This window comes from Anser anser (assembly GCF_964211835.1).
Source record: "Anser anser genome assembly, chromosome: 2".
In the NCBI taxonomy this organism is placed as follows: domain Eukaryota; kingdom Metazoa; phylum Chordata; class Aves; order Anseriformes; family Anatidae; genus Anser; species Anser anser.
In genome coordinates, this window is record NC_139721.1 from 89,335,359 (window position 1) to 89,349,539 (window position 14,181).

Sequence of the window (14,181 nt, forward strand, 5' to 3'; positions counted from 1 at the left end):
GCATGGTAAAACCTTGGGCCCGTTCCAAACTTGCAGACGGGCAGCTGAAGTACCAGCTAGTCATACCCTTTAGAAAAAAGATTGTGCACTGTTGAGCAAAAACTATATATGAACACTGCAGTGTGGGACAGGTTCTTGGAATAGTTTCCTGTGGAAAAATTGATTGCTAGTGCACACTGTCTTCCATCCAAAGTATCCATGGCAATATAAAATATGTTGTAGGTTTAGTATGGAGAGAGAAGTTGAGGCTGGAGTGAAGACAGTTTAAACAGGAAACCCACATTTCAAAATGCTGTATATGTAAAGCAACTCCTTTTCCACTGGTTTCTTTTGCAGAGGCTGCTGTTGTTTAGTTTGACTTCTTATTATTTGCTTTTATAATAGCCTATATATTTACGAGGGATCAAGCCACATACAAGCCTCATTTTATGTCCATTTGCTACCATTTACACCACATTACAAACTCATTTACAAAGGGAATGTGAAAACAAATGTGAGCCCTATGGAAAACCTCACTGAGCCCCTGTGTGATTGCAGCCGTATGTAACAGCTCATAAATGGTGTCGGCTAGAGACTAGGCTTAAGTACTACAGCACAGGAGCTTGTCATTTCCTTAACCAGATTGCAGCATCTGTATTTCCCTTGCCCTTTTCCTGGTGCTGTTAAGCCAGAAAATTCTTTCTAGAGCAGTCATCTTAAAAGCCAAATAGCTCCTTTGGAACAGTTCATAATGCTGTCATCTTTAAAATATGCCATTGTGCTGTAAAGAGCTCTTAAGAGCTGCAGTGTTGCTGGCTTGCATACTACACCGAGATACAGAGGAAAATCAAAACTAGAGCCTCCAAAACAGTCACTCCATCAGGTGAACTGTCATAGATGCACAAGTTCGGCATGTAAGAAATTTTTATGTTCTCACTCAGCATGCTGAAATCTGCCACATCCCAGTCTGTCCACATCTCCAGATATATCCGTTAGCTGAGTCAGTCCCTGGAGCTCCATTTCACCACAGTCAGATATGCCCTGCTGAAGATAATACTATCATTTTCACACGTATGAAGGAATACAAAATGGGGGAAGGTGCCTGTGTTCATAGAGATCCAGCCACGCTTGTCAAGACTGAAGCCCTTTCTTCCAGGTTATTCACTTAGACACAGGAGTATTGCATCTGAGGCATCAATCAGCTTGCAAACCAGAGCTGCAGAATACTAACGTCAGAAACAGCCTTCCATGTAAACAGCGTTGATCTGTTTTGGGGGTAAACCATTCCTTTTTTTGTTGTTGTTGTTTAAATCTAAACATAGTTCAGGAAGTGTTAGTTCTAGAAGGCACCCGTGTGGCTGAGCAACATATACCACTCGCAGCCTCAAAAATAGCTGAGAAAGCAAAGGAAAAACTGATCTAGCTGTTAAGAGTAGGAAACTTACTGTTACGTGTCTTGCTCACTAGAGACAATCTGGAAGAGAAAAAAACAAGGCCAAGAGAAAAAAAGAAAAAAAAAACCACACAACCAAAGCCAAGAGAACAACTAGAGCAATTAAATTAAACACTCATTCTCTGGTACGCTGTTTAACTACCTTGTTTGGTTGAATCTCCACGCACATTTTCTCTGCTGCTTATAGAACACATAGGAAACATCTCCAAAGCACTTAGAGTGTACAAAAGAGCTTCTGTTAACTCCATTAGATTGATACTTGAGGCCTTGAGTGAAAAACAGATTTATACAGTCAAATTAGGGATAATAAGCACAACACTGGCTTTACTCTTAACAAATGCCCTGTGAGCATCAGTAACCATCGTGCCCGAGACATCACATGGGACTTGACCCCCAGTTTAATGACAGATTCTTGCAATTATCAACAGTCCTCCCATCGAGCAACCTGCTAAGCTTTCATCTGATGCTTTTCTTGTATTCATGGACAAAATGCAAAGTCAGTTTTGTGGTTTTATGGCTGAATATAAGTTCTCTCTTTTGCAGCCTTTTGTGTTGGGCTTTTTATTTTCCAGTCAGAAATTTCAATAGGCCCAGTCATGACAGAGGATGCAGGCAAAACTCCCACTGTCTTCAATGCTAAAATATTATTTAGGCACAGTCATGACAGAGGATGCAGGCAAAACTCCCACTGTCTTCAATGCTAAAATATTATTTAGTGCTTATAAAAACTTGAGAAAATAAAATGTATTTCCAGTTATAAAAAGAATAAAGCAGGGAAACTCCCTTTATTTTCCATTTCTGTTCATAGATGAGCATGTAGAGTAATCTCTAATTGATGGACTGCTACACACTGAAAGGCAAAAAAAGAACTCTGCCAGAGGATAATATTATACATAAATTTCCACTAAGTATTTGCACAAGGTCTTTTGCATAATAGTCTCTAATATGGCTAGGAAAAGTTATAAATCTTTCATTTCATTCTGCTGGCTGAATTGTTTTCTCTTTTGTTCTTACTGCTCTGATTTTTTATTTTTTAAGATAGTATTCTCATCTATCACACAGTGATGGTGAACTTAGTAAAGTTTGAATTTTGCTTTTTGGTTTTTGAAATTTATCTACAGTTTTTGACATTTCATGCAAGCAGTATCTTCACCTTTTTCAGTGATTGGGATGAAAAATGTGGTAACTGGTCTGTCTTGTGGGAATTATTGTGCCTGTTGAATTCAATTTAAACAAAATTAAAAATTTCTTATATTGCTTCTCAGTTCTTGCTAAATCAAGATGTACTGAGGTATGTGAAAATATTTGTGGTGAGGGGAACATGTAAAGGCTGGCTGAACTTCTTTGAACTTCAGTCTGATGGTGTTTTGAGGTTAATGTTAAAGGTCAGGCCAGTTCTTGTATTATTCAAATAAGTTTCCCTGTCTTTAATACAGTTCTTGAAGCAGATGATTTAGCATGATATGATGACTGTCTAAATTATTTCAGGATATCAGAGATTTAATTCTCTGTGGAAGCAGACAAAAGTATATGTGCCTGATGTTTGGAAGTGTGATTTTTTAAAACAAATTCATTTGAAAGTAGGACGCTACTTTTTTGGAAGATGAATTAATTTATAACGGGAGAGATAATATCCCATGAGCCAAACTGATGTCAAGCATTGCATTATAGATCCAAGTGTCACAACTCTGAGACAGAACAGGTAATCCTGGGATATGAGAAAATAGAGTTGGAACAGATGCATGGCACCCTATGGGAGAAAGACAGCCATTTGTGAGCCAAAGGAGTACATACATTTAAACCCTTTCTTGCTTTTTTTTTTTTTCCCCTGCATTTTGATTTCTACTCTTGCTAAATCAAGTCAGTTTCAAACCAGCTCTTACCTCCTGCTTGATTATACAAAGACAGAAGGTATGATAACAGTTTATCAAAGACTGAGTTGTAACCACAGTGAACAGATGTGGGAGATTGGTTTTAGAAATTGTAGTTTTGAAGATGCAAACATCTCCAAAGTTGAAAAGCAAGCAGGAAGAGAGTAGTCATTGAAGGGAAATTATAACAGTGGTAGTATTTTCATGTTTTATCACTGTGGGACCTTTTAACAGTCTTCTTTTAGACCATAGACAATGTGCTGAATTTTAAAAGACACCTGCTTTGCATGGTATGGTTGCAGGTTAAAATGTTATTCGATAAAAAGGGTTTACAGCTTTTATAATAAATTCCAATGTTTTTTCTTCATATTATCATATTAAACTTAGAAAATGCAAGACCTACTTCAGCAAATATTTACTCCTACAAGCAGCTTGATATATGTAACTGTGTCCAACTCTCCCATACATTTAGAGCTGCTGGTACTAACTCTACTCTGAATAAATTATTTTAAACCCTGAGACTGGAAAATTTCTTAAAACTAAATAGATTTTGGGTGGGAAAATGCAAAAGGGGGAAGTTGTGCTTTCAGCTCACAAAAAAAAAAAAAAAAAAAAAAAAGATTGTCACTCCTCTGAAGACATATCCATAGCTGTATTAACAAGCTTTGAGACAACTACCACATGTTTAATATCTTGAGAAATCTAAGCAGTCTTCCTGCTTTTTCTGCCAGAGGGAGTGACATAACAGGAACCATGCACATAGCTTTCCATTTTAAACCTAATTTCCATTCTCTGTTTATGGTTAAGGTCATACACTCTGGTAGTCACAAAAATAGTAAAATTACATTAATCTGTATATCAAAATACTGCAGGCTCAAGATGAACTGTTTGTAGTTCTCTTTACCATTGTCAGCCTCCCTAATATTTGCAGGGGATTATTTCCTCTTCCAAGTCCCCTCAACCTCTCTTCCAAATCACTTAATTAAACTTTGAACACTAGCAAGCAAGGACAAGGAGGAAGCACCATCCAAATGTCTCCTCATGGGTAGCAGTCATCTTAATGAAATAACATGCTTTTAGACTGAATACATACAGCTTCCCTAAGAATAGCTGGTTTTGCTCTCCAGAACACTGGTGTTGGGGAAAAAAAGAAAGAAAGAAAAAAAAAAGGGAAAAAAAAAAAAAAAGGAAAAGCCGTTAGCTAGCTTTAGGGGTAAAAAGAGAGAAGAAAGGACAGAATAGTAGGAAAGAGCTAGAAAATGAAAGAAGTTGCTTGCAGAGCTGAACAGATACAGAGACAAACAAACCACCAAATGTGGATTAAAGGGTCTTTAGTGTATGTGAGAGAAAGAAAAAGGGGGTGGGGGTGGGGGGAGGGGGGTAAGCACTGGCACCAACAGAAAGTGAAAGATAATGATAACACACAAAGAACTATCTATGAATTTTAAGTAAAATACACCAGGAATGAACATCAAAGCTATAACGTCTGTGTATAAACTTCTCAAAGTCTTGGTAAAGAAATATTAAGGTCTTGCTTTACGTAGAGATAAGGGAAATGCCCTAGAGTTTGTATTCACATTTTCACACCTCAGTGGATCAAGCTAGTAAATTTTATAATATGAACAACATTATAGCACACTATTGAAAAGCAGGAAGAAAGTTTGAAGGAAACTATTAGCATGGGGGAGTAGGAAAGATTGTTTTACAAAGTCAGAACTGTGTGCACTTGTACCTAGGTATGCACCTGCAGACCTGTTCTAAAACACCCACCCAAACTTCTGAACTGAGATAAAATGACTGAGGTGCATACTTGTCACTGCTGTCACAGTGACTATTAGATTAAGCAATCACTTTTGGTCAGACTTTGCCCTCTCATGGCATTGTTTATGTACTCATGTAGGTAGTGTTGTCTAAATCCTTGACTGAGTTCCTCAGAGAAAGACTACCTCTGTAAGCATTGTGCTGAGCCTCATACAGTGGATTCCCAGACCCTTAGGCATCTGTGTGCTATCAGAAAGGTAAAAACAATAATATGAAAGGAACCCTGCACTAATATCTAAAGGCCCCCAAACTCCACCTGAAACTTATCAATACAAAGACCTATCATCTGCCTTTACGTCTGACTTCCTATCTGTTATAGTGCTTGCAGAACAAAACCAAACCATAGCATGACTTGAAGTGTCACCTCTGTGTAGATAATCATACATTTTCTAATATATCATAAAAAGAATTAAAAGCAGAGCATTAATATCTACATGTGTTTGGGGGATACAAAAGGAAAGAAAATCCACAGGGTTGCAGAGCAGATGATTGTATAACCAGGAGCAACTGACTCATGCTAAAAAAGGAAAATTTAGGCTGCATGTTAGGAAAGCTTTTTGTCAGTGGTGATTTTGGTGCTTTAAAATAGTCCCTGGTGAGAATGAATGCTGACCTTGGATGTCCAATTTCCTGAAACAAGGAAAGGGGGAGCTCGTCACTCCTCCTCTGTCCTCTTTGCTATTTGAAAAGTCTCTTCCCTCCAGCTGAGGAAGAAAGCCTGGAAAGGCCAGAGAGGAGCAGTGGCCAGGTAGGGATGGGTTGGGCAAAAAAGATACCATCCCTGGGCCACAGTACCACAGGGGTTCCTGGCAGGGCTGTAATTTGTGTTGTTGAAAAGCTTTCTGCTGAGGAAATGTCTTCATCAAACTCAAAATAATTTCTGATATGACACACTCTCAATTTGCCTGCCTATGCCAAAATGTTCTCATTGTTGATGCTATTGCCCGACTCATCTCAAAGTGCTTAACATTATTTGAAAGAATTTAGACATTACGGTCCCTGGCTTCTCTATAGTTCTGTTGCTTAAACTTCACCGAGAGGGAAGGACTCTCATTGTGTTTCAAGGCCTTCTGCGTGTGGCCTCCATACCATGCAGACTGGTGGAATTTATGCTAGAGGATACATAGATAAATACTAGAGGGGTGTCATGTCTCATAAATCTGATAAAACGCCCCAAAGAAGTCAGTAAATTCACATTTTTAAGATTCTCTGGTTATCAGTGAAGTGTATTGCATTTTAAAGTCATTCAGCAGTGACTCTCACAAAAGACTCCTGTGGAAACTAAGCTCCCGCTGCATGGAAGGGAAGGCCTTTTTGCGTATTAGTAGTTGACTAAAAGGAAATAAAAGCAGATGTTTGAAATGGTCTGACGTTTCCAAGGGAGTTTCTCAGGCACCTGTGTTGGGACCACTCAGGTTCTGGGAAGACCTGGGAAAAGAGTCAAATAGCGAGCAAAGATGCTGAGAGAAGAACCTGCAATATCACCTTAATAGTTTGAGGCACCTGAGGGGAAATATCAGCACAAATATCTTTCTTTCTTTGCTCTGTTTCTTTTAATATTTCTGAAATATCTGCTACTGACTGCTGTAACAACTGTTGAACTAAGTGGCCGTTGACACACCAGTCATGTTTCTCTGAGTCAATTTGGAAACATATGGTCTTTTTTCTTTGTAGTGTATGATCAGTGTTTTTGATTCACTGTGATCTTGAGGTACAAGCCCTGTCACATCAGGGCTCTTCACGGAGATTTCCTTGCTCTGCCTTACTGTCCTTAACCTTGTTCCCATTACCAGATTCTTATACTCTTCATTTCTGGGGCAGTATTTCCCTTCCTTCAGCAGGTTTTATCCATTCCAAAATGCAGAATAAATATTTAAATGGAAAAGGAAAAAAAAAAAAAGCAATCTTCTATGACAGGGGAAAGGAAATTTTTACTTGCTGAGAGTTGAATAGATCCTTTCAAACACATTTAACAAGCCTCCCACTAACACAGATCTTAGTGTTACCCAGGAATAATGCCAAGTGTGTGTGTACAGATAGATGTATAAAACGGTGGTGGGTCATGTAAAAAGAAATCGTAGTTCATATCTGCTGTAATGGTGGCATGTGAGTCACCTTTACTCCAGGACATTAGTGAGTGTCAGACAGGAGCTCCTTCAGCGTCTCAGGAATGTCTTTTTATTCTGTTTTCTTGGGACTTGCACATTTCACCAGCCTCCTGGGTCACTCAGGAGTTAGCCAAATCTAGGCTCTGAGCAGGGCTGTTCACTAATGCTAGCAGTGGCAAATTGCTGATAGGGATGTTTGTCCACTAATAATGTTGAGTCACCAGTGGCGACAAACCAAGTTAGAAAGAGCAGAAGCTGTTGTCACCTCCCTGTGTAGCAGGCCCTCCTGTTAAGGAAGATACGGCAGAAATAGTTGTTATCTTCTGATGGTAACAGTCTTGTCCGTTGCAGCAAAGCAGCTCTGATTTTAATTTACCCTAAGTGTCCCCTATAAGCCATTATGAATATGAGGGTGCGGGAGATGTCACACAGCCTTTGAAGCTCTCCTTGCATTTGGAGCAACAACCTCCAGCAAAGAGTGGACAGCTGGGAGCAGTAACTACTTCAGCCATCCTCATTTAATCTGCAATTGCACGTGAGCTGACATCCCGAGCTCACTGCAATCACTCCACATAAAATGCGTTCCTAAGCTTTCCAAAGAGCTGCAGTCTCCTCACTGTTAGCACATTTTCTGTTTCTTGCTCTCTTAAGGAAAGTGAAAGAATGAAATAAAACTATCCCTGCCTACAGGCTAGAATCCCACTGACTTTCAATCTTTTTAATAATCAATTACAGTCAAGAATATTTGTTTTGCTCCTCCTCCATATCCTCACACATAGATCTGACCTGCTACAAATCATGCACTGTGGACTTAAAGAAACTGCACACACAACTCCCAACTTGGCCATTAGTGTCACCTAATAAGTCATTTATAGCCTTTTATTAATTGAATATTCAGATAATGGAGAAAAAGTGAGCACTGTTAGTATGTCTTCAGGTCTGTTTCAGGGATTGTGTGATAGATTACATGCAGAAAGGCTTGTGACCTGAATATGAGCCAGTTGTCACATGAATAACGATATCAGACTTCAGCCTTTGTAAACAACACCATATCAGTGAATTCTGCTTTGATTTTCTTGTAATCAGTTTTAAACAAACCTTCTGCAGCAGTTAAGCATCTGGTGGTAGAACTGAAAGATATTGATGTTAATAATGAAGCAAACCACTCACTGCCAGATTCTGATAAACTGTACTGTATCTCACTCTAGCGGAGTCATTTAAGGAATAAGATGCTATTTAAACAGAATGAGAGTTTAAGCATCTGGATCAAAGTATTTAAAATGTATACTTACAGTTACCAGTCCCTAGAAATCTCAGGTATGAAAGATGTGCTTAGTAAAAGCCAAGTTTATGCACAAATAAATTATATTCTGGCAAATATGAACAGAAAAAGTCCCTCTGAAACTGTTTTTTTGTTTGTTTGTTTGTTTTTTTGTTGTTATTTCCATATAAAATTACACATGCTACATTAAAACTTCACTGGAAACTCCTCTCTGAAGTAAACTAGTTAATAAAGTTGATAAGCATCTACTGACTCTTACTTTGATACGTGGTGCTGTTTTTTTTTTATACTTTATTTTGGATAATTTAGTGTCTTTTTTAAATAAAGCGAAGAACTGATCAAACACCCGTCCTTCAAGAAATACCTCTGTTGCTCAGGGTTATGCTTCCTTTGGAACAGTTATCTGCTTCAACTGTTACAAGTGAGTACCAATTACCAGCAGAAAAAAATAACAAACTGACTACATTCTGATGAGTAAAAATGGTCATTCCAATTCTGTATTCATTTTGATAATTTTCATTGCTGTGTAAATAGCAACAGACATTATCGTGATTCATGTGGAAAAAGTTGTCAACTGAACACAGACTCCAGAGAAATTCTTCCTAAATGTAAGTTACATAATTGGAGGCAATGAACAACAGAAATATGAAGACATTTAGTTTCTGCTTCTGTAGAGAACACTCCCTCTACAATATTGCAAATGCATGTGTGCATCAATACGAATACCTGATGTGATCAGACAAGTCTAGCAATGTAAATATAAGTCTTTATTCACTATCTTATTTCCTCATGGCACTACTGGCCTCAGACCAGCTAAGGTTAAAGATGTGTGTAATTTTCAGCACATTTGTAGCTTCATTGTAGACCTTTGAGGGTAAATTACAACTTGTAGTTATTTTTTCACATGTACTGTAAATAGTATTGCAGTAACGTGAAAACTAAATGATACATACAAGGAAGTTGTGTGTTGCTTGTTTTAGCTCACCATACTATTAAATATCAGTTACAGAGGCCTCTTTCTCCCACCTTCCGCCTCTGCAATTGATGCCTGAGTGATTTTAAACTAGCATTGATGGGCGAGGCAGTATGAAGTCGTTAGCACCCTGTAAATTGAAAAGCCTGCTTTATTTCACAGCAACATCCCTGTACAGATAGGACTCCTGTGGCTCCTTGAGGAGCCAGATACACTCACTACCCACGGACCTGCTAACCTACTAAAAATGTGGCCTAAGATAATGTGACCACCCAACAGAGTAGCCTGCATCTTGGTCAAGAGGGCAGAATGCTTGATCTGAATGCTACTGGGAAATGAAGCTGAGATATTGACCAACTGGACAGTAACTTTCATCTTTAAGCCATAATGGTTTCTAAATTCTGATGCATATTCATTCTCTTTGAAAACACCTGTTTGCCTTAGCTTCTTCTAGTTGTTTAACATGCTCAGTGATGGTCATGTAAATAATATTACTAGTGATACTAGTGTGTGCAGATCTGGCCATATCAGCATTTTCAGAAACAGAAAGTGGTGCACTTAGACCTCATCTGGTTAGGAAATTTATGTTGTATGTTGTGAATCATAGCCTGCACCTGCAGCTCAGGTTCTCCTTATGCCATAATAGAGTCTGGTTGCAGCATTCTAGCTTCAAGCAATCTGGAAGTATTTTAGGAAGATTACAGCATAAAACATATCTGTCAAATGGAAGAATTTTCAACAGTTCACTGCCAACAGGGTCTATATTATCTACTATCAAAATGCCACCATATAAGAGGGCTGACCATACGAATTGTCAGAATATTAGGCAAGTTTGACAAGGGCTAAATAGATGTTTCAACTACAGAAGAAGGTTAGGCAAAATTTTGATGTTCATGATCCTTTGGGCTCCAGTGCTTTCAGAATAGAAGTGTGGGAGGACGTTGTTATTCAGCATGGATAACCCAAAGTAATGGATGTAACTGCATACAACTTCTTGTTGGCCAACGTAGCATGAGACTGGGAGGCCAAAACTGGAAGACCACAGTCCCAAGTAACAAAGTGCTCGCAAATGTTTGAAGATTCTGTGTAGTAGGTCCAACAATGTTGGCAGTAGGTTGTTGCAGGTCTTGACACTGACAATCAGTTTTATCAGATGGGCAAGGTAAATCAGAGATCTATCAAGAGAAACTATGATATGGACCAGATATAGACAGTATTTCAAGAATTGAGAAACTAAACTTAATTACAGAAGGAATTACGATAGTGGAGCATTCAGCTGTAAATGCCAGTTATGACCACATTACTGCTGAATCGGGTTTCAAGTTATTTTCAAGGTCAGAAAAGTCCTAAGACCGAATGCCCAAACAGTTGTCATCAAGTTAGATTATTTACGAGCTCAAGTTTCAGGCAGATCATTGACATACATGTTTAAACGGGTTGGCACTATTTCAGAGCTTAGAGGTAGTCCTTTAAATTAAGGTTTGCTGAGTGCCATTCATGAAGACTTCTGAGCAGTAGTCGAAAAAATATAAGCCCCAAATTTAAGTGAACTAACTTGGGACTATTTTAAGCAGTTTCACTAGAGACTCGGTGAGCCGTGCCATGTTTGTAGGTGGAAATCAGATGCAGGAGCATAGCTTTGCATTTCACCTTTTTCATTAGTTTTCAGTGTGGGTTGTCAGTGGAAGAACTTGATCATGCATTCTGCAATCATAGTGAAAATCAGCTAGTTCTGCAATGAGAAAGATGCATATTGTTGATAAGATCCATTGAAGGATGAGATATTCTCATGCTTTGTTGCAAACAACAACCAGTGCTGCAGTATGGTAATTACCTGTGTAGGATAGATGCTACCTGTTATTTACAGGCTGGTCATTCTGTATTTAGCAATCTGGATCGGAGTGCAAGGACCAAGATATTTCATGAATTGCCTTGCAGTGGTAGCAGTTTTTAAGTCCTTGCATGCTTTCTCTAATCTGCTCATCAAAATACATTCTTGAGTATTAGTGTGCACAATATTAATGCATGGATTAATAGGTGGGATCTTGGGCTGTGACTTAGAGGATGCACAAGTTATCTCAGCTTTATCTGTGGTCTCTTGGTGACCACCCATTCAGAGGTTAATGCCCTGTATAAGGCTTGTAGAGCTCAGAGGTTAATGCCCTGCATAGGATTTGTGGAGCATTTCTGGTCTGGTTACCAGTGCCTCACAAGGACAATCTCAATATGCTAGTTTTGTTAAAATAAATGTCAGGAAGAGAGTTGAAAATGAACAAGATACCAGGGTCTGCATTCATTTTAATTATGTTTACTTTTCCTCATGCAGAAAGAGGTAGTGCTTACCATCTATTTTAGTCACTTACTAACTGCATAATTAATAGGGCTAGGTTAACCTTGACTGTGGATTTCCTTTGGAAACTGGATGCCAATGTGTTTGAAGTTTCTTGTTCCCATCTGAACAGCCTTGTAGAGGGAGTTCCAACCCGTTTAATGAGGTGGTCATTCGTGTCAATTTATTCTAATTTATTTTATAAACAGAGAAAATAGTACAGACTAGATTGATCTGGGATTGTACCAAGTAAGAGGATTTAATTTGCATGTAAAAGGATTTTTATCTTCTAAACTCTTGTCTTTAGCCCACGTACTCCTTATGAATACAGTCCCATCAGAGCGAGGTGGAATGAGACACCCCCAGATATCTACTGTGGTTTGGCACAACTTTGTCCACTTTAAGGACAGATTTAAAGAATTTGTTTCCTGTAGGTTATAATCTTCTGCATGTTGTCTAAAGAGCAACTTACAGCTTGAAGCTGGGAGATTTCTTGAGGATTTGGTGGATTTCTCCAGGTACAGCAACAGATCTAAGAGCTTTGGATCTGCTCTTTTCCTTCAAAGCCTTGTTTATCTCTTCTGGTTGAGGAGAAGAGCTAAGCCACACCTATAGTTCCACTGTGGGAGCTTGCAGTTGTTACAAAGCCACCGATTTCCTCTGTGTTAGGTGGTGATTCATTTTTGTAAAGTGCTAGTTAGAATTTCAGAAACTGGTCGGTGATTGCTTTTTGATTAGTAATTACTCACCTTTGATCTAATTCAGACAACTGGTTTCAGATCTGGTGGGTTCTCACATTTACTCTGTATGGAATAAGTTTTTCTTGCTCAAAACCCCACATGACAGAGTTTAGAAAAAAAAAAACAACGCAACTTCAGCCTGAACTGAGAGAAGCCTTTTTAATTCATGTCAGTGATACTTTTTTACGATTGTACTGGGAATACCTGCCAGAGAAGTCTGGTATCGAGCATTTTCCTAAATCTGACATGATCCTAATGGTCCTCCTCCTCCTCATCCGGGACGGAACAGTGCCCGATCCTTGTAAACCATTTTTGCAAGTCCTACACACTGACATTTCTTTTAAGGAAAATAACCCCAAATACCTAGAGTGCTTATCTTCAAAAAAAAGAAAGGGTGCTGGTCTCTATCTTTCTACGTGTGGAGTATTTCTGAAAAAGAAAAACAAACAAAAAACAAAACAAAACGAAACAAAAAAATACACACACACACAAAAAAAAGAACACCAATATCTTTGATGCAAGTAAGACATTATAACTGGCTTAATTTCATTATTAGATGTTGAGCCCCTTTCATTTTCAGGAGTGGTGCAGAGGAAGATATGTGTAGAAATGAGAGAGGGAGAGAAAAACAGATTTTTTAAGAGAGGACTAGCAATCTCAGATAAAAGCTTTAGTGGCTTATAAATATTGTCATGAATGAGACTTTGGCATTCTCCTCACAAAAAGCAGGTGAACTGAAAAGCTTCTCCAGTAGATTAAAACTAACACTGTATTACTCAGGCATGGATTCCCTTATGTGCTTTTGTTTTACACAAATAAACTGGATGTTTCCAGATTTATAGCAAAGCCCGGTGCTAGGAAAACAGTTCAGACACGAGGTAATGACATAAGAAAGGCTGAAGGAAGGGTTGGAAGTAGTGTGCAGCTGAATTTAACATGTCATTGGCTAGAGAATTATGCCACGATTTTCTGCTGAATATTGCCAATCCAGAGGGATGAGAGGAGAGCAGGACCAGTGGAACAGCCAGGCTTGCTGCCAGGAACTGTAAAACGGAGAAGGGAGAAGTCAGGCGAAGCAAGTGTATCCATGTTGTGGATACTCTGACCCACTAACAAGAGCTGCTGAAACTGGTCCTTGTTCTTGCTGTCTGGAGGAAGAGCAAAGATCAAAGTTTAATTGAAATCAGTTTCTTTTCCGTACACATTTGCTCTTCCACCTGCTCCCTCTGCTGGCAAAGTCAAGGAGACCTAAAAGAGGGAAAATGGAAGTGAAAAAGGAAGACAAAATGGTGGGCTGACCCTTTAAAGTTTGACAATTTACCAACAACTGAATTTTAGTACAATAGTAACCGACCATTTAAAACAATTCATGTCATCTTGTCTTCATTATCTCCAGGGGGAGGGATCCTGCTGTGGGAATACTGAATCTCCTTCAAACCTTCTTTTCATAAAACAAAGCATCCTCTTCTCCTTCTCAAGTTTAAAAGTTGCACGAAAGTACCGACTTCAGTGACTTTTTCACACGTTGAATTCTATCCTGTTTTCCATCATGTTTGTAAAGCACATTGTAGAAAATCACCACCACTTGCCTTTTCTATGTCATAACTGAATTTATTTATTTTTAA

The 14,181-nt window shown here is 38.7% G+C and overlaps 1 protein-coding gene across 3 annotated transcripts in view; it reads left to right on the forward strand.

Moving 5' to 3' along the window:
* LOC310895204 (uncharacterized protein) overlaps window positions 1–14,181 on the forward strand; it is a 127,560-nt gene that overhangs the window by 25,805 nt on the left and 87,574 nt on the right. The gene's annotated exons all lie outside the window — the stretch shown is intronic.